Below are 20,938 nucleotides of genomic sequence, written 5' to 3'. Positions count from 1 at the left end.
GACCTGCTATTGAGTAGATTTAACTTAGGCGGACAACTTATCCGGCTAAATGGTGTGGGGGGGTTGCACTTCTGGGCATAGTTTTGCATTTTCAAATGCATGTACATGAAATTTCCTGAAAAAATTTCTGCATGCAATTTAGTAGGTATAATTGTGTGTGGATAGTTTCAGTGGTATCATTTCCAAAAGTTAACGTACTCGTGAACTTTTCCTTGATACAATCTATGCACATATTTGTTGTCTTTTTTTTATGCACGATGTTACAAAATTACCCCAATATGTTCAGAAGTTCCACTTTTTTCTCCATGGGCCTATTAAGACCTTGTCTAAAAGTGTTTTTCTATAGGCATAAACTAGAGAAGAAGAATAAAGAAGAGAGTACCTGTTGTTTACAGATTGTTTTGAAGCTATCAAATTCTACTTGGAATGATTGATTAAAAAGCATGGAATATTGTCTCAGTGTCATTTAAAAATAAGAAAATAAAATGCTTTAAAAATGTAGGTTCTGTCCATAGTTGACAAAAAGAATGTGGTTTACCATCTTAGGATTTTGGTTCATCAAGACCTTTTCCAACAGACACAGAATGGTAGAAAAGTCTTAGAAAATTGGACCCTTACTGTACATACAGTATTTAATACATTAGGATTGGTTAACTAAGATTTCTCTCCTATTCTGTCAATGTCAAAAACCCTTGAAGAATCAGGCCCAAAATGATGCTACTACACAATCGAGACTGAATTTAAATAAACGAGTCCAACATTTCTGGCAGTATTATAGAATACTGCATATTGCTATTGTTTAATGGAAGATAATGATCAATAATTATTTTACCTTGAGATTATATAATCCAGTCTTCATCTTTGTTATTTGTGGCTTCTGAAGATCATGTTATTTTGCAGGCAAATTGTAGCATGAACGGTCATTAGCTGACATCTTTGCCTTGGTTCCAATAAGCCACTGCAATGACATTGTTAGTCATTAATTAGAGCTCATAAAGTTGAGTGAATGAACACATGAAAGTAGTTCAATCCTCCTTCAGCTTCATTTGTATGTTTGCCTTTCAAATTTGCTGAATGTAATGCTTTGAAACTTGACTCACTAAGGAACAACATTTGAGAAGCATGCAGCAATGCATTCCTTTGGAGACTACTGTTTAAAAATGGGTTTATGCAAATGGAGATTTTACATTTTTCTAACAAGACTTTTTAGTTGATTATGGCTCTCCTTGGAATTTAGTGAAATTTCAGGCATTGATAATCCATGAAAAGTGCAATCTCCATCTTGAAAAGTTATCAATGGTATACTTCCTCGTGGTCGTAACGATCTAGACAGCTGGTTTGTTCTGTGTACCACTAGTATGCTCTATTTATATTGAAGCCAATGCAATATCAGGCGCTAAGCTCAGTACACTGCTAAACCCAGTTGGACACTCGTTTTGGACATGCTAGACATACATCCAATGCAATATCGGGATTAGTGTGACCATACAGGCGCATAGCTAATAGTGCTCATCACATGCAAATGCCATGTTGATGATGCTATTAGCTACTACCCCTGATTTTAAAAAAATGTGCAGCTGATGCACACATTTTAATGCTCAAAAATTAACGCCAGCCCAGAGCTGGCATTAAGTTTTGAGGCACCTCAAGCCATATTCAGAAAGCAAAAAATACAGGTTTTTTGTGGCTCCTCCTACTTAATATGTTGCTCTGCTAAGCAGGAGAAACCACAGAAAGCTGCAAAAAAAAAAACAAAACTTGACAGCGGTCAGGTTAGGAAAAGGGACACTCAATTTATGAGCGTCCCTTTTCCTAACCCATGGTTGTGCACCAGTTAGGAAAAGGGACGCTCAGAAAATTGAGTGTCTGTTTTCCTTACCTCTGCACAGCCACTTCTCCTGGGAATTCGATGGCATGGACACACAAATTATCCATCGCATGCCCCTTTTAGCGTGCCAGCTCATTAGAATATTACATCGAGCGCCCAAGAGAGGGGATGTGCAGGCATTCAAAAAATGTGTGTCCAAGTTGGTCACATGTTTTTTGCGCACATGATATTGCATCGGCCCCAGTGTGGGACTGCATGCTTGAGCTTTCTAAGCTGTGATTCCCCAAGTATTTGATTGGAATCTAATCTATCGGCATTTCGAAGGAAGTTAAAGACCTGGTTCTTTCAACAGGTATAGGATGTTTTAACTCTGGATGTTGTTTGTTACCCTTAGTTTTTTTGGACTCTGGGACTGTTTTATTTTACTCTACTTTATTTTATGATGTAATTTATATTTGGTTGTTATACTATTGTTACTGTTTTTAATTGCTGTATAGTGCTTTGGGTGGCCTGTGTTGACTTGGAAGGTGGTATAACAAAGCTTTAAAATTGATTAATTAATAACTAGATCTGAGGCACTTCTTTGTAAAGGGCAGAAGGAATGTTCACATATGGACAATAAGACATAAGTGGTGTCTTTCAAATAGCATTAATTTTGGTGGTTAACAGAACAATCATTAAGTTAATGTAAATGAATGAGCTCATGTATATGAATTAAGAAAATCTTTCTATGTGAGATGTCAATAATTTGAATGCTAAGTTAAATAAAATGAATCCTGCCTTACCAATGTATGATTTTTTACCCGCCGGTGAGAGATTGTATGTGTGCACTCGGTGCAAAGAGCTCCTGGCTCTCAGGGAACAAGTCCGATCTCTGGAGGCTAGAGTAGCAGACTTGGAGGAGCTGAGGGAGACAGAGAGGTACATTGACGAGACCTTCAGGGACATAATAGCCAAGTCCCAAATCCATTCTGGCAGCCCCAGTGCTGCCTTGGATCAGAAAGGTCTCCCAGTAGGAGAACATCACCCTGGTGTAGCAGGAAGTAATCCTGTAGCAAGGACCTGCTCTCCAGGTGATGTATTGTCCTCTCGCACTGAGGACAAATCTCCCAGGGCTACTGCCAAGGAGGGAAGGGTTAGGCCAGCCATCATAGTTGGTGATTCAATTATTAGAAATGTAGATAGCAGGGTGGCTGGTGGACGTGAGGACCGCCTGGTAACTTGCCTGCCTGGTGCGAAGGTGGCAGACCTCATGCGTCACCTAGATAGGATTATAGACAGTGCTGGGGAGGAGCCGGCTGTCGTGGTACATGTGGGCACCAACGACATAGGAAAATGTGGGAGAGAGGTTCTGGAAGCCAAATTTAGGATTTTAGGTAGGAAGCTGAAATCCAGAACCTCCAGGGTGGCATTCTCTGAAATGCTTCCTGTTCCACATGCAGGTCCCCAAAGGCAGGCAGAGCTCCAGAGTTTCAATGCGTGGATGAGACGATGGTGCAGGGAAGAGGGATTCAGCTTTGTAAGGAACTGGGAAAACTTTTGGGGAAAGGGGAGACTTTTCCGAAAGGACGGGCTCCACCTTAACCAGAGTGGAACCAAGCTGCTGGCACTAACTTTCAAAAAGGAGATAGAGCAGCTTTTAAACTAGAAAAAAGGGGAAAGCCGACAGTCACTCAGCAGTGCATGGTTCGGAGAAATGTATCCTTGAAGGATACTAATGAAACAGGAGAGTTAGGGCATCCCAACAGAGAGGTTCCATCAAAAGCAAACATAGTTCATATGCCTATATGTAAAAAATCACCAAAGCTAATGATTTCCGAATTATCCCAAACTGAAAAGCAGGTTGTTAAAACAAGCAAAAACCACACTTTGAAATGTCTGTATGCCAGAAGTCTAAGAAGTAAGATGGGAGAGTTAGTGTATAGCAGCAAATGATGAGATTGACATAATTGGCATCACAGAGACTTGGTGGAAGGAGGATAACCAATGGGACAGTGCTATATCAGGGTACAAATTATATCACAATGATAGAGAGGATCAACTTGGTGGGGGTGTGGCACTTTATGTCCGGGAGGGTATAGAGTCCAACAGGATAAAGATCATACAAGAGAGTAAATGCTCAGTAGAATCTATATGGGTAGAAATCCCATGTGTGTTGAGTAAGAGTATAGTGATAGGAGTATACTACCGTCCACCTGGACAAAATGGTCAGACAGGTGATGAAATGCTAAGAGAAATCAGGGAAGCAAACCAATTTGGCAGTGCAATAATAATGGGAGATTTCAATTACCCCAATATTGACTGGGTAAATGTAACATCAGGACTTGCTAGAGACATAAAGTTCCTGGATGTAATAAATGATTGCTTCATGGAGCAATTGGTTCAGGAACCAACAAGAGAGGGAGCTATTTTAGATTTAATTCTTAGTGGAACGCAAGATTTGGTGAAAGATAACGGTGGTGGGGCCACTTGGCAACAGTGATCATAACATGATCAAATTTAAACTAATAACTGGAAGGGGGACAATAAGTAAATCTGCAGCTCTAACACTAAATTTTAAAAAGGGAAACTTTGATAAAATGAGGAAAATAGTTAGAAAAAAACTGAAAGGTGCAGCTGCAAAGGTTAAAAGTGTTCAACAGGCTTGGACATTGTTTAAAAATACAATCCTAGAGGCGCAGTCCATATGTATTCCATGCATTAAGAAAGGTGGAAGGAAGGCAAAACGATTACCATCATGGTTAAAAGGTGAGGTGAAAGAGGCTATTTTAGCCAAAAAAAATCCTTCTGATATGCAAGGATCCATCTGAAGAAAATAAGATAAAACATAAGCATTGTCAAGGTAAGTGTAAAACATTGATAAGACAGGCGAAGAAAGAATTTGAAATGAAGTTGGCCATAGAGGCAAAAACTCATAATAAAAACTTTTTAAAATATATCCAAAGCAAGAAACCTGTGAGGGAGTCCGTTGGACCATTAGATGACAGAGGGGTTAAAGGGGTTCTTAGGGAAGATAAGTCCATTGCAGAAAGACTAAATGAATTCTTTGCCTCCGTGTTTACTAATGAGGATGTTGGGGAGATACCAGTTCCAGAAATGGTTTTCAGGGGTGATGACTCAGACGAACTGAATGAAATCACTGTGAACCTGGAAGATGTAGTAGGCCAGATTGACAAACTAAAGAGTAGCAAATCGCCTGGACCAGATGGTATGCATCCTAGGGTTCTGAAGGAACTCAAAAATGAAATTTCTGATCTATTAGTTAAAATTTGTAACCTATCATTAAAATCATCCATTGTACCTGAAGACTGGAGGGTGGCCAAAGTAACCCCAATATTTAAAAAAGGCTCCAGGGGCGATAGACCAGTGAGCCTGACTTCAGTGCCGGGAAAAATAGTGGAAACTATTCTCAAGATCAAAATCGTAGAGCATATAGAAAGACATGATTTAATGGGACACAGTCAACATGGATTTTCCCAAGGGAAGTCTTGCCTAACAAATCTGCTTCATTTTTTTGAAGGGGTTAATAAACATGTGGATAAAGGAGAACCGGTAGATGTAGTGTATTTGGATTTTCAGAAGGCGTTTGACAAAGTCCTTCATGACAGGCTTCTACGAAAACTAAAAAGTCATGGGATAGGAGGCGATGTCCTTTCGTGGATTACAAACTGGTTAAAAGACAGGAAACAGAGAGTAGGATTAAATGGTCAATTTTCTCAGTGGAAAAGGGTAAACAGTGGAGTACCTCAGGGATCTGTACTTGGACCAGTGAGTGGAGGCGTGCCCGACGTCATCATCTGGCATCTGGTGGCTATAAAATCGTACAGTAGACGGCGCACCGCCGTCACCGGCGCGCCGCCAAAGGGGCGCGCGACTTTGGTCGGCTTAGGTCGGAGAAGGTTGGAGAAGTTGCCTCTACCTTTGACTGCTTGGCCTAAGATATAGTGGAACTTGCTGAGTACTCCCGAGCTTATGGGGAGGAAAAGGAAAGTAAAAAGCTTTCCCTTATCACCTATAACACCGAGGGGCCCTATGGACGAACACGTCATTCGACGGCTCGAAATGACACCGCGAGAGGACATTCAGGAGGAGCAGTTCTCTGCTTCACTAAGTCCTGGTGAAGGACCTTCATCTCCTCCACAACCTACAGCGTCAGTTTTTGAAGGATCTCCACAAGTGGAAGTGGGCAACCCAAAAGATGGGAAGGGCTCAGCCAATGTTGGAGAGACTCAGATAAGTAACCAAATACAAATATCTAATATTGGTCTAACTTTACCTAAGGGAGCACCAGAGAGACCAGAGCAGTGGTCATTGGATCCTCCAGATAATTTAACATTGAAAGATATTTGGAAACTGACTGCTAATTTGAGTAATAATGTCTTAAAAATGAATGACTCTTTGTCTGGTATAGTTAATACAAATACTGTACAAATAGAACAACATAGTAAGGAATTGAAAGGTTTGAAGGAAGAACTGGGGAAAGTAACTACCAAGATTAAATTATTGGAAAGTTCTGGGGTAGCCCAGATTAAAGATAGCCTTACAATCCATAGAGATTTAAAAAATTATGAAAATATGTTGAGGTATAAAAATTTACGTTTGGTAAACTTCCCCCAGACTAGGCTTCTTTCACCAGTAGAAATGTTAAAAAAATACTGTAGAGAAATTCTGCAATATTCTGATAATGAATTACCAGTATTCTCAAAAGTATTCTACTTCCCCAAGAAAATTGGGGGGGCAGGAGAGGAGAATCCAGAAATATCAACTATTGGTGTTTCCACATTTTTAGAAGAATCGGTAGACATTATACAAAATAGAGCTACATTATTTGTGTCTATGTTGTTAGAAAGTGATAAAGATAGGATGTTTAGGGATTTCCTAAAAAATAGAGAGTTAAATTTCTGTGGTCAACAGATTTTGATGTTTCCTGATGTATCCCGAGCCACTCAGGCTAAGAGGAGGCATTTTCTCTCCCTGAAAGTTAAGGTATTAGCCCTAGGGGCTACTTTTTTCTTAAATATCCTTCGGTATGTTACATTTACTACAGGGGTAAGAAATATAGTTTATATCTTTCAGACAAAGATATAAATGGAGGAAATAATACAGAAGGTCAATAGAAAGCTAATTCTCTCTCTCTCTCTTTGGAATTTATTTGTTATAATATGTATTTAAGTTCCCCCACAATATGGATTATGTAATAGAGATGAATATTTCTTTATGGAAATTGTATGTAGCAATTGTGAACACTGTTATTACATTCTAATATTTTTGTTTGAAAGTTTTAAATGAAAATTCAATAAACTATATAAAAAATAAAATTAAAAAAAAAAAACATGGTTATTCTTAAAAGCCTTCACATAAAGCAACCACCATCACCTCCAGCTACTCCCCCCTTGCTTTTCCCTGAGACCAAACTTATGTAAATTTGTAATTATGCATTATCCTTTCGAGTTACATAAAGTACTCCTCTCTAATCTCTCTATAAAGTTGATGCCTAGTAATCTATTTTACCTAATGTATTTAATGTATTTATCCTATGTATTAACGTTAATATATTCTTCTTAATTCTATCATTCATTTTCCCTCTCCCTCCCCTTCCCTGTTTGCATTCCCTGCTCCAATTTTTCTTTGTTATAATCTCCTAATGTCCTTTTTAAGTTGAATATTAATTGTAAAGCACTGCCGCTATTTTCTATCTGTTCCAGCGCTGCTGCTAAAGTTTTGTTGAATGTACACCGACATGATGTTACTAAACGAATGTCGGTATATAAAGAACCTCAAATAAATAAATAAATAAATAAATAAATAATGTTCTAAAAAAAAAAAAATCTGGACGCACAATTACACGCATGCATTATACGGACACTGTACACCCATGCACAACATACATGCACATTGGCAAGAGCAGAAATCGGCTTGAACGGATGCGCGCCCATTTCATTTCTGAGTGCCCAGTGCATTTGAGCATTAAGGACACAACATTTTAACCTAGCGCATCCCTTTTTAACACAGCCACTAATTTACATACTGTATCGGGCGCCACAGGGCCGTGGCTGTGCGTGAGTTTGGAAAATGGCACTCAATACAAGCACCCGTTTTACCGCACATCTTACTGCAACAGCCTGTCAAAATGTTGCTCTCATGAGAAATGGCAAAAACAGGTGAAAGAGCTGCCACTACTTTTTTTCAGTCTTCACGTTGCTGCTTCTCTCTGCCACCTTGCTTCTCTCCTCTCACTGGAGTTGTGCCTGCTTTTCCTCTCTCCCTCTCCATCAGTTTTCTTCCGCTCCCCATCCATTTGTCGTTACCTATCAGTGGGAGAGGTGGGGGAAGGGAGGACAGGTTGTGTCTGTCGTGGGCCTCTGCATTTCCCAGGATGTGAGATGTGGGCTCTCTGTGTGTTGAGTGTGAGAAGGGATGTGTTGTTTTTTTTTAAGGGGGCAGAAGAGTAGCGTGTGATTCACTTGGACTGAGGAAGGGAAATGCGCCTCTGTGCAATGTTTGCAACATACCGGGAATGCGGAGTAAACAGCGTACACCTGCGGTTAAATATCGAGACGAAGAGATGTGTGGCACACAAAATTATTATAACTGTTCAATACATGTATCCATGAGTTTATTTATTTAAGGCCAACAGGAAAATTAAAAAAAAATGTTTTTGCTCCACACATCTCTTTGTCTTGATATCAATGCTTGTAGCATACATTTTCCAACTTGTTTCTTCTTCCAACTCAATCGAAACCGGTGTTGGAATTCTGGTTTCATAAGCGTTCATTTTTACCCTATTTAATTGATCCTCTCTCCCTCCCATTGTGCCTAATCAGGTCATTCCAGCAATGGGCCTGAGGCCAGGAGCCATGCACTGTAGCATGGGCTCTAAATCTGGCCACCAGTTGTCGCCCTTAAGAATGACAACAACACCATCCCCACTCCCAGTGGTTGTGTACCCTGCTTCTATGGCAACCCCCAGCACCAGCCATCCAAGGGGTCTGACGCAATGTAGTGCGCTCAGCAAGGCGCACAGCTTGACAATTGGACGCGCTAGAATAACTCCCGATGCAATAATGGGATTAGAGCGTAGCTAATAACGCTCATCATATGTAAATGCCATGTAGATGAGGCTATTAGCTGTTACCCCTATGTAAAAAAGTATCGTGTGCCCAAGGTGCACCGTTTTTACTCCCAAAATTAATACCAGCCCTGGAGTTAGTGTTAAGTCTTGAGGCGCCCTAAGCCTTCACAAAAAAGAAGAAAATACTGCTTTTCTGTGGTTCCTCCTACTTAATTTCATCACGATACTAAGTAGGAAGGACCACAGAAAGCAACATTAGGGAAAAAAGTCTTGATGGCGGTCAGGTTAGGAAACTGGAAGTTCAATTTACAGGCATCCGTTTTCCTAACCTGTGGCTGTGCACAGCCTAGGAAACAGTTTATCCCTAGCACAGCCTTTTTAGCACGGCACTTCATTAACATATTGAAACGCGCACCCAGAAAAGGTGGATGAGCGCGCATTAGGAAAATGGGCGCTCATAAGGACATAAGAACATAAGAAAATGCCTTACTGGGTCAGACCAAGGGTCCATCAAGCCCAGCATCCTGTTTCCAACAGTGGCCAATCCAGGCCATAAGAACCTGGCAAGTACCCAAAAACTAAGTCTATTTCATGTTACCATTGCTAATGGCAGTGGCTATTCTCTAAGTGAACTTAATAGCAGGTAATGGACTTCTCCTCCAAGAACTTATCCAATCCTTTTTTAAACACAGCTATACTAACTGCACTAACCACATCCTCTGGCAACAAATTCCAGAGTTTAATTGTGCGTTGATTAAAAAAGAACTTTCTCCGATTAGTTTTAAATGTGCCCCATGCTAACTTCATGGAGTGCCCCCTAGTCTTGCTATTATCCGAAAGATAATAGAAAGCGCCTATTTTCTACGTGCTCGTATCGCATCGGCCCCCCCCCCCCAGGTGTGGAAGCCAGATTTAGAAATTGAGCCAGAGACCTACATATAGAAATACACAGAATTGCCACTAGGCTGACTCCAATAGAAGCTGTTCTAAAAAAATATATATACCGGTATATACCATTTGTGCTCCTTTTCATAAAATTATAAATGTGTTTTACATTTCAGCAATAGCCTGCCAAATGGCTGCTTACATTTTTTAATTACAAGAGAGCAGTTTGTTGAATGAGAACTTAATGGGATCTTGTACAGCAAAAAACAGTTCACAATATTAAAGCATCAGCACTGAGAGAAATATGTATTTTCTTTAATTCAGTTGGCAGGTAAAATAAGCATCATTCATTACAAATTATTAATTAATCATTTAGGTCTCAAGATATCCCCTTTATGAGGCTTATAAAACTTTAAAGCAAAACCCTGTTCACCAAGTTGGATAAAAAAAAAAAATATATATATATATCCTATATCTGAAAAAGGTAATTGAAGGGCCTCACACATTTTGGCAAAGCTGAATAAATTCTTTTTATGTGGGCTTATGCGCCAGCCCCCACTCTTCAGTATTGTATTACATTTAAGGAAGTGCATTTGTTTCATTTCTTTGGAACCAAAAAGCGAAAGACAAAAAACTCCAAAATGTCATGACTTTTTTAGTTTTGTGTTGGTGTGCACAGGCAGGCATTTACTAAACAGTTTAGTGAATAAGGCAGTAGGGGGGACTCTTACCACGGCCAGGAACGCGCACAGACATTGCTACTGGTGCTAATGGCTGCATGTTATCAGCAATGGGAACGTGCAGTCACAAACCCCTCCCTCTCCCTGGTTGATAGCTAAAGAGGCCAGAAAGCACAAAGGAAAGCCCCCTTTCTAGCAGGAAAAAACTCCCCCTGCACTCAAATCCTAATGGTTGAAAGAGTTGCCCCCATACTCAATGGGTAAATTGTGATGCCCGGCCCTGATCTATACATTTTAAAATGCCCCACCAGCTGGTGCTTCTCCCATCCCCCCTCCCCCTAGACCCCATCTTTACTATTCATAACCATCCTGGTGGTAAATGGGCGGAAGCAAAACCCAGTTTCTCCTGCCCCACCAGTGCCAGAATCCAAAATGGTGCCAGCTGACCTGAAGCTTCCGTTGGTCCATCACTTTCTTTCTCCCTCTCACCTATCACTTTTGCTTTTCTCTGGCACTCTCCTTCCTTTTCCCTTCCCTTTTCCCTTCGACTCTCTGCTTTGGCTGTTAGAGCAAGGGGAACCCTTATAAACCCAGTTCTGCTCTCCATAACACCTATCATTCCACAGAGGGCTGGATATGTAAGACAGGCTTCTCTGCCCTATCTGTCTTAATCTGTCCAGCAACTGTGGTTCTTTAGCTAGATAGTCAATAGTTAAAAAGCGTTCACCCCACTTGCAACCCAGGAAACAAATAAGTACTGAACTGTAAAGCTTTGGAAACACCATAGCAATGTTTGTGGCATGGGCACCTTAGCAAAAGGAAAAGTTTGGGCACTGACTATTGATTAGTAGGGTAGACTGTGTACCCTGCCAGCTACCACTGTGAAAGTCACTGCAGAACTCTTCCCATTTACAGCTGTAGATACTAGACTTGATTCATAACGTTTTATAATTTAATGTCAGGATTTTATTTTTTTTAATATTTTTTATTTTATGATATTTGCTTGTTTTTATTGTAAACCACTTTGATATTTTCTGAAAGATGGTCAAACAAATAATAAAATTAAACTAAGCTTTGATAAGTTTTATTCTACAAAATGTATTGATTTGGTAGAAAGTGGGCACCTTGTTCTCTCAAACTGCTAGATTATTTTTGGCTAAATGAAGCCTAAAAACCATTACTCTTCAGGTTATTCATGTGCTATCATGTCACGTCTAAGTGTTAGCTATGTTTTCTCTACCTCTTCTCTGATTATGCACCTCTCTATTATTTAGGGTCCTTCGTTTTCAGTTTAAACCAATTTTCACCTGTAAATTCCCAGAATTTTCCAAAAGTGACAATTGGTTTAAATCGATATTCACCCTAATTTTAGGCTGATTATAAAGCTTCTCCCAAGCTGCAAGATGCAGCATTTCAAGGCCTCCAGCCACTGCTGGAGGCCAGTGTGGGCCAAGTACATGCTGTGTTTCAAGTCACGAGCCCCACACCCACTCCCACCCCACCGTGAAAGCGCTCACCCTCCAGGGCTGCCCATGCCATGTTTCAAGTCCCAACTCCTCACCCACCATGCAACCAAGTGCCTGCTGTCTGGTACCACAAATGGATTTAAAGCAGGCCCTGTCCACCAGGAGCACTTTCCAGCAGGGTCCCTGGCTCTGCACACAAAAGCAGAAGTGCAGTGCTGCAGAGCAGAGGAGCCTCAGTAAGCATTCTGCTGAGAGAGAGAAGAAACCTGGAGACAAAACTGTTGCAGGGGGTGGAAGGGAAAGAGGGACATGCTAGGCAGGGGTTTAAGGTAGAGATGGGGGTGCTGAGTGGGTAGGTGGGAGAATCTGCTTCATATTGTTTTATTGGAATGGTTTCTGTCTGTAACGATGGGCAGGTCGTGGAACGGTGCTGTGACCAGCTGACTCACCCCAGGATGCTGCAAAGTTTGGCGGTGGCAGAGCTGCTATGACGCCACCCCTTTGTTTCCTCGTGCCAATCCTAGGCGTGCACACACACAACAGCACCCAAGTTAAAGTTCCCATGGTGGGAAGTCAATTGCAGCGCTGGGGATGATGTCAGTGTGTCTGGGTACTTAAGGCCCAGTCGCACTCCCCCTTGATGCCTCAGCAATAGGTCCTCCTGTGTTGCAATGCATGTTCCTACTTGTCTGTTTGCCTTTGCCTTGTCTTGCCTTTGTGTTGCCCTGCCTAGTTTTGTTGTTCCTTGCCTGCCTTGCCTTGTTGTCCCCTTGCCTTGCCCTGCCTCTCTGTTGCCTTGCCTGTGTCTTTGTCCCCTGTGCTTTGTCTTGTACATCTGTCTCTGCCTGATTCCTGGTTCTGACCTCTACTACGGATACTGACTTCTCTTCTGGACTGTCACCTGCCCTGACCCGAGCTTGGACCTCAACCTGCCTTCTCGCTGCCTGCCTTGATCTTGGCCTGGACCCAGATACTGTGTGCTTGCTGCCTGCCCTGACCTAGACCTGGATACCATTGCTCACTGCCAACCCTGGACCACTGACCAGGTCTTGACATCATCAGACTGCTCCTTACGGGACTTTTGCCTGCCGGCCCCTGAAACCCAAGGGCTCTACCTGCAGGAAATGGGGTTGGTATAGGTGAAGCTCCAGCTCCAGACGTAGTAAGACTGAGTCCATCGGCTGTCAGCGTGGGTCAACCATGCCATAGCCCAAGGGCTCACATCTGTGACACTGTCCACCAAAATATATTCTATTTACCCTGAAAAATATTTAATCATTTTTTTCAACTGATTTTTTTTCCTGTTTTTGTTCTTATAATAATAAACCCTGATAAATTCCCAGTAAAAATAAAGAATAATAAAAACCTACTAATAATATTGCTCTGTCTATAGCCTGCTCCATAAAATTGCCTGAGACATATCTGTATGGATTCAGACAGGCTTGACAGGCAATATTCACACTACTTTGTCTTTTCTTTATCTCTTGCCTATCTTCCTCAAGGCAGCCTATTTTGTAACCACACACATTAACCTCTAAGTTTATTTATTTATGCAATTTTTATATACTGTTACACAGAACACATGATTCTATCTTTACGGTTTACATAGTAAAAATCATTATACAAAAGTTAGAAACAGAATAAATACAATAAAATTCAATAAAAATAAAAACAAATAGCTAAAATCTACTCATTAAAAATAAAATAAATATAGTTAAGAACTATAGTTAAGAAATATAGTTTAAAACTTCTTCAACATACATACCTTGCTTATCTTTCAGATGTTCCATCAACATTGTCTGTGGCTCTACTTGTCTTCTGCTCTAAAGATCTGTATGGATTAAACCACAAATCTCTAAGAGGGCCTTATTCAGTAAACCAGCAAGTGGCAAAGTTAGTGGGCAAAGTTATCCAGATAACTTTAGCCAAATATTTAGCAGGATACTGAATATACTCAGCTTCTGAGGCTTCCTTGGAGCCTCCCCAAAATGTTGGCAGCCAGCCTCCCCCTCCAAAAAAAGAATGACCTGGGGGTCAACAAATGCTCTAAAGAAAAACTTGGCTGGGGCCCAGGGCACCTCCAATCCTTCCCAAAAAGGTACTGGGAATCAAAAAGCACCCCCCCCCCCCCCATTTACCCTGTCCATGGGTGTCCTATGCAGTAAAAAAGGAAGCAGGGATTCCTACGCACCTCCTGCTCCTGGGTCATCCTTTTTCAAATCACGCGGTTGGTCCTGAGACCAGCGCCATAGTGACTTCAAAATTATGCCGATTTCAGGGCCAGCTGACACCATTTTTTTGAACAGCCATGCAAACATACTGCCATGGGAAACCAAGGGCATTGGATATACCTCACTCTAAACTGGGTGCGCCTGATCAGATGTCAGCTTTCCCCCATGAGCTATTTTCCCCATTCCCATTTCACCCTTTGCTACCTACCTCCCAAGTCCAGAGTGCCAAGAATTGCGCCAAATAGAAAATGACCTCAAAGGTTCAGCAAAATCCACTAACAAATAACAAGCTAATCACTGTAGATAGTCAGGCCTTTCATTTACCATGTGCCAGAAGATTTGGCTTGCCACAAAACATCTAAGGATCCAATGCCATTGTCACAAACTATATCACAAATTCATTTGGCTACATATCAATGTCCTTAACTCAGTGACATTTAATCTGCAGCTACTTCCATTGTTTTGGGTGTACCAAGTATTTCAAATGTCATTACTTAATCTATTCACAGCCAGCTCTTTTCCAGGCTACAAATATATTCCACTGCCTCTGATTCAGTTCCAAAGGCACGACAAATATGTAATCAAAATCACTCTGGACTCAAGGCAAGTTCAAAATAGACTAAGTTACCTGATCAATTGAGATGGCTATAGACTAGAAGAGAGATCCTGGGAGCTGGTTGACAACTTTCACATTCCTGCCAAAATCTATGCCTTTCACAAGCATACCCCTATCTCCCCTGAAGGCTACCCATTGAGGGGGACTGAATGTGAGATCTGGACACCACAAGATTTAAACCAAGAATGGCTCAGGTCAGAGGGACGATTCAACAGGAAAAGACCAAAGCCCCGAGGTGAATGTGCTCAAGGCTAGTCCCCTCCCATCTGAACCCCCACCCCCAAACAGAGCCACACTGCCAAGGAACCAGATTGGTTGGAGGACCAGTGAAAATGATTTGCTGGGAGCAATGAAGTTGTTTCCAGAATTTTAGTCCTGTATTCTGACTCTTGGCTTCACCTGTTGCCTGTGCCTCTATTTGACTGTACCTGGATTAGGTTTACCCCCCGCCCCCCCCCTGCAGACCTTACGGAACCTTGATTCAGGACTGAAACTGTTGGTTCCCTATTGTGAAGATAGAAGCTGACCTATTTGTAGGGAAATGAATGTGTGAAGAGTTAGAGGGGAAGGATATGGGGAGAGCTCTGAGGGGAATACCTCCCCTGCTTTCCTGCTTCTGGTGCAGGCAAGAGTCACTAATATGACCCATATATATTTGCCTACCCCTAGCCTAGGGGCATGTGAGTTGTCAGCGCTGTGTATGTTGTGTAGTACTATAGAAATGATAAGTAGTAGTAGTTGTTGTCAAGTTGGCCCTGGCTGGAGGGGTGTTGAGTTGTAAGAGTGGGGGGGGGGGGGGATGAATATGGATGAACATATAATGGGGGCCACAGTTTTCAGCAGCAACATTATAAAAATTGTTTCAGTGACCCATCTGAGACTTGGCAGCTGTAAGGATCCATTGTTAGATTCTCCTCTGACTTGCAGGTTTGTGAGCTGCTTGGCCTATCTATCCAGTCCTTCCAACCCAGTGCCCCTTACTTCCCCCTGTTGAACATCTTTCCTATATATTTATACTGAAATAGTTCCATCAGTCAGTTGCTACAGCTTGGACCTACCTTCCAGTCCTTGCACTCTGGTTCTGTTCCTGTGTCCAGAAGACTTCATCTGCAGATTTTACAATCAACACTCCTGCCTATTATCCTTCCTAGGTTCCTGAATTCCTGCCTTGATCCAGCTCTTTGTTCCATTCTTGGCTCCTTGGAGGCTATCCCTGCTTCTCCTTGCATTGGAGGCTATCCCTGCTTCTCCTGCCTTGCTGATCACCAGCAGCAGAGGGCTGAACCTAAAGGGAAGGTGGCTGCATATAGGCTGAAGACCTTCTACCATCAGTGGCCTGGATTTGACTCTCCAAATGCTAGGCTGCTCATTTCTGGGGCAATCCATGGATGACAACCGATGCAGCAGCAAGTGAATATTCAAATCAAAATTATCCTTGTATCAGCTTGAAGAACTAGATCAAAATTTGAGAATCAACTCAATCATGTTCAAGTCAGATTTAAGGATCTGCATCCCACACCTTTAAAATCAATTCAAGATAATATAGACTACAGGCTAGATGTACTAAACTTTTTTTCTCATAGACACAAAATGACAAAAAAGTTTCTGTTATCTGATGTCAATATTCAAAAATCACTGGGTAGGTAACGTTAACTAGATTACCTTATATGGATATTCAGCAAAACTAATCTGGATAAGTTCTGCTCAGTATTCAGATAAAGTTATCCAGATAACCTTAGGGTTGTTGTTTGTAAGGATTTACTTGTCCACATACATTTAGCAGGAAGCTGTTCAATATGGGGTAGATTTTTAAAGGGTTACGCGCATAAGATACGCGCGTAACCCCCGAAAACCTACCCCTGCGCACGCCGAGCCTATTTTGCATAGGCTTGGTGGCGCGTGCAAGCCCCGGGACGCACGTATGTCCCGGGGCTTTCGAAAATAGGCGGATCGGGGGCAGGGCTGGGAGCATTCCCAAGTCCTCCGGCACATTGGCTGTGCCGGAGGTTTGCGTGCTGGCAGCCCGCTGGCGCGCACAAGTTACACCTGCCAGAGGCAGGCGTAACTCCATCGAATAAGTTGGGGGGGATTTAGGTAGGGCTGGGGGGGTGGGTGGGATCCAAAAAAAAGTTCCCTCCAAGGCCACTCCGATTTCGGAGCGGCCTTGGAGGGAACGGGGAAAACCATCAGGGCTCCCCTTAGGCTCGGCGCACATGCAAGGTGCACAAGTGAGCACCCCCTTGTGCGTGCCGACCCCAGATTTTATAACATGCGAGCTGCAGTGCGTGCATGTTATAAAATCGGGTGTACATTTGTGCGTGCCGGGTAGTGCGCACAAATGTACACCCCCCCCCCCGCGCATAAAATTTAAAATTGGCCCCTATGGATCTGTCTGGATACATTTGTTAGCCTGCCCTCACTATGCCTTCAGCTCCTTCCCCTTTTTGTCTAGTTAACATTTTTAAATACATATTTATAAAAAGGTATACATTTTTATGTATTTATTGTATCATTGATTAGGTACCTTTTATATTTATTGTGTTATTTTTTATGTAAATGACTTTGGAAAGCAGACTATAAAGGTAATATAACATAGTATGACATTCCACACAAACATTTTGTGCAGACAAAGGGGGGATATATTTAAAAGATTTATGTGGATAAAAGTCAATGTTATCTGCATAAATCTTTTGAATATGGACCTCTAAGTGAATCATGCCCAAAATAGGAGAAAATCTTTAGAGCATCAGGACCTATTTAGATATGTATTAGAATACTAATTTCTGAATATAGCATATGCACACATAAGTATGTGCACACAAAGCTTTGCCTATATTTTATAAATTGTGTGGAACAGCACAGTTTTTAAAATATGGTATATTTGTATTCCAAAATTATGCATGTGTTTCGGCATGCACACATTTTTTTTAACACAGGAAGCCACATACTTTCTTCTATACCTATTTTATAAACGTATGCGCAAATGTTTGAGCCTTCCTCAGATCAAAGCAGAATGAGCAAAGAATGACCTTACCAGAAAATGTACGTGAATCATAAAAGGCATTCCAATGAAAGGGTGAAGAGGATGGGGGATTGCTGAGTGATCAGAAAGTGACAGGCAGTATTAGTTTTATGGCTCGAAATAGGTTAAGAAACCTAGGTTTTTGTGTCCTATTTTCTTACCTCCAAAGTGTCTGAAAATTTTAACTTCAAAAGGAAGGCAAGACTTTTGAACTTAAAATGATGAGATTTCAGAACTGATAAAAAAGGAGTCAAGAAAGACCTAGGTTTCTTATCCTCTTATGAGCCATAACATTATACTGCTTGAGATCTTCTGATCAGCCATCTGCACCACCATCCCTATCAACTCCCCTTCCTTTTCACACTATTATTGGAAGTGACTTTTGATTTGAGTCACGTAAATTTCCTGGTAATATCATCTCTTGCTCATTCCTATTCTAACCTAAGGAAGGGAGTAATAGCTACCAAACGCTAGTCAAGGAATGTATGAAGTTAGTCCAATAAAAAGCATTATTTTTTGGTTTTTTGGGGTCTTTTTGGTAACCTTTATCTCCATGCATTCAAGTGGACTAACACAACAACCACTCTATATTTAAAAATTAAGTATTAGAACCAAGCAAATGGTTCAGTGTTAGCAATGTGCATATTTATTGGATTTCAGAATAACACAACTTTACCAAAGGTGGAGACAGTCACAGAAAAAGCAAGTGATAAGATTTAAATGTGCATAAAAGGTAGATGACATGCATGCTTTAATGAATGGCACATCAAATTATATTGCAGTTCCTACAGAGGTTGATAAACTCTTCTTACTAACTGTCAGAGAAAAACTAGGAGCCAGCAAGAATAACTTTATCATCTGACCATTACATATTTCAGCCAGGGGCACAGTGCATAGTGAGAAAAGAAAAGAAGAAAAAGCAAACATGGAAAATCCCAGTAGAAAATAATGGAAAATTGCTCAATCTATCAGTGAATGATATACAATGGTTTATTTTATCTTAACACATCCTTGAAACCTAGTGGCAACGTCTGAGTATTACATGCTTTATTGCAGTACTTTCAACAACAACTACTACTACTACTACTACTACTTAACATTTCAATATCGCTACACGACATACACAGTTCTTTACAAACATACAAAAAGACAGTCCTCACTGCAAAAAAGTATTCTAGCAGTAATCAGAGCAACTGTGAGCAAGTCTCTCAGAATTGATCCCGATACTGAAATGTCTATGCAAAACTAGATGAATGGAGTGGAAGAGACAGAGAAGGAGATTGCCTGGTTCCAGCTCTAAAGGTAATGAGATGGTGGTATGTAAGGAAAAGCTATGGCCTAAGACCAAGACCAAAACAGAGCCACAGCAGAAAGAAAAACTGATTAGTCTCATAGTGCTCAGTCTTGTTAACTGCCATTTTGGGATTGACCCTAGAGTCATTCTATTAATTCAAGAGCATCTGTTGTTAATTCTGCAAGTTGTAGTCTTGACCTTTGGGATCTCCCAGATTATGCTGCTTCTTCAGCTAAGAGTACTCTTGATTCCTGGTGTGAAGGTGTGAAGGAGAAAATGAATTGAGCTGACATGAGAGAAGGTGCTGGGAGAGAATCCTCTACTTTCCCAGGATGCAGAGGATGAGTGGAATAAGATGCAATGGATAGAACCTGTAATCATTCTATTAATTCAAGAGAACGAGAGACACCATTCTCACTATGAAGGTTAACACTTGGTGATGCCCAGAAACTATGGTGGAAAATTGATTCTAACTATAAGTCAATACTTGTTAAAAAATCTTTGATGCCCTTGGAGGATTATAAGTTTCTGTTCCTGCATTAAATGTTTCCCTGAAGTAGGAAGTTTAGACTTCCGAAAAGCATACCGCGTTGGATGAGTGGTCGTTTTCTAGGACAGGACGTCTGAACAGTTGGGGCACAGCATCTTTTTTCAATATGGTAGACTCTCCTTTCCATGAGTGTTTAAGACAAGTAGTCAGTTTCATGTGCATATTTAAAAGAATATAAAAAATCTTATGACAACATTGGGGCAGATCTATGATTATATATTTGAAGGAAGCAACGATGGTTGCAGTTAAGTTTGCAGCAAAACATATTGTCTTCTAATATGATGGTCTCACTTTAAAAAAATTAATTTTGTGTCAACCAGTATCACACACTATTAAGCATTTAGGAGGATCATTTATAGTTTTGTTCTGTTTTCTTTTCCTTTGTGAACTTTACCTTTTGCACATTTGTGGCTAGATCCCAGACATTTTCACCACTTGACCAGATTAAGCACGGCTGATATATTGGTCCTACAGAGAAAAACATATTCAGCTGGTATTAAATTTTCTTCCCCATGGAATGGGTAAGTTTTAGCTGGGTAAGTTAATATCTGGATAAAAAAGAGGAAATGTGGAGGCATTCTGAGAGTAGCGCTTAAACTTAGCATCAATATTCAGTGCTACCTGGTTAAGTTTAGCTGGGTAAGTCTGGTTGGGGTTGCAGTGAGTGCTTTGTTCCTGTTTGAGTTTGTATACAGAGACATAGTAACATAGTAGCATAGAAATGATGACAGAAAAGACCAAATGGTCCATCCATTCTGCCCAACAAGTTTCTTAGAGTAGTAACTGCCGTTTTGGGCCCCTGCATCAGGCCTAGCCCTAGCATGGGCTTCAGCGACGGTACTCAGCCTTGGTCAGGCCCTGGTATTGTTCCCAGGCCTTGGCAATAGGACCCTGCATCAGGTCAGGCCCTGGCATCAGGCGTAGATCTAGTTCCAGGCCCTGGCCTTGGCAACAGGATCTGATCTCAAGCTGGGCCCTGGTGTCGAGCCAGAGCCTTGGTGATGGGACCAGCCTCGGGCCTGGTCTTAGCATCAGGCCTGCTTTTTCTTGTACAGTGAAGTCAATGAGGCCTTCCCCCATTGACTTTAATGTAAAACACAAAAACAAATGAAAAAAAAGAAAATTTTTTTTTTCATTTCAAATGAATCTGAAGAATGAATATAACTATGAAACAAATGAATAAACTGAACTAAATTTTTGGACCTTGCACATCACTAAAGTGAAGGTGTTCCCGGAGACTGAGTTCGGGAGAGGTTTGACCTTATCCACATTTTCTGCATTTTCCAAAGTAAGT

This window comes from Rhinatrema bivittatum, chromosome 6 (genome assembly GCF_901001135.1).
Source record: "Rhinatrema bivittatum chromosome 6, aRhiBiv1.1, whole genome shotgun sequence".
NCBI lineage: Eukaryota > Metazoa > Chordata > Amphibia > Gymnophiona > Rhinatrematidae > Rhinatrema > Rhinatrema bivittatum.
This window is presented reverse-complemented; position numbering follows the sequence as displayed.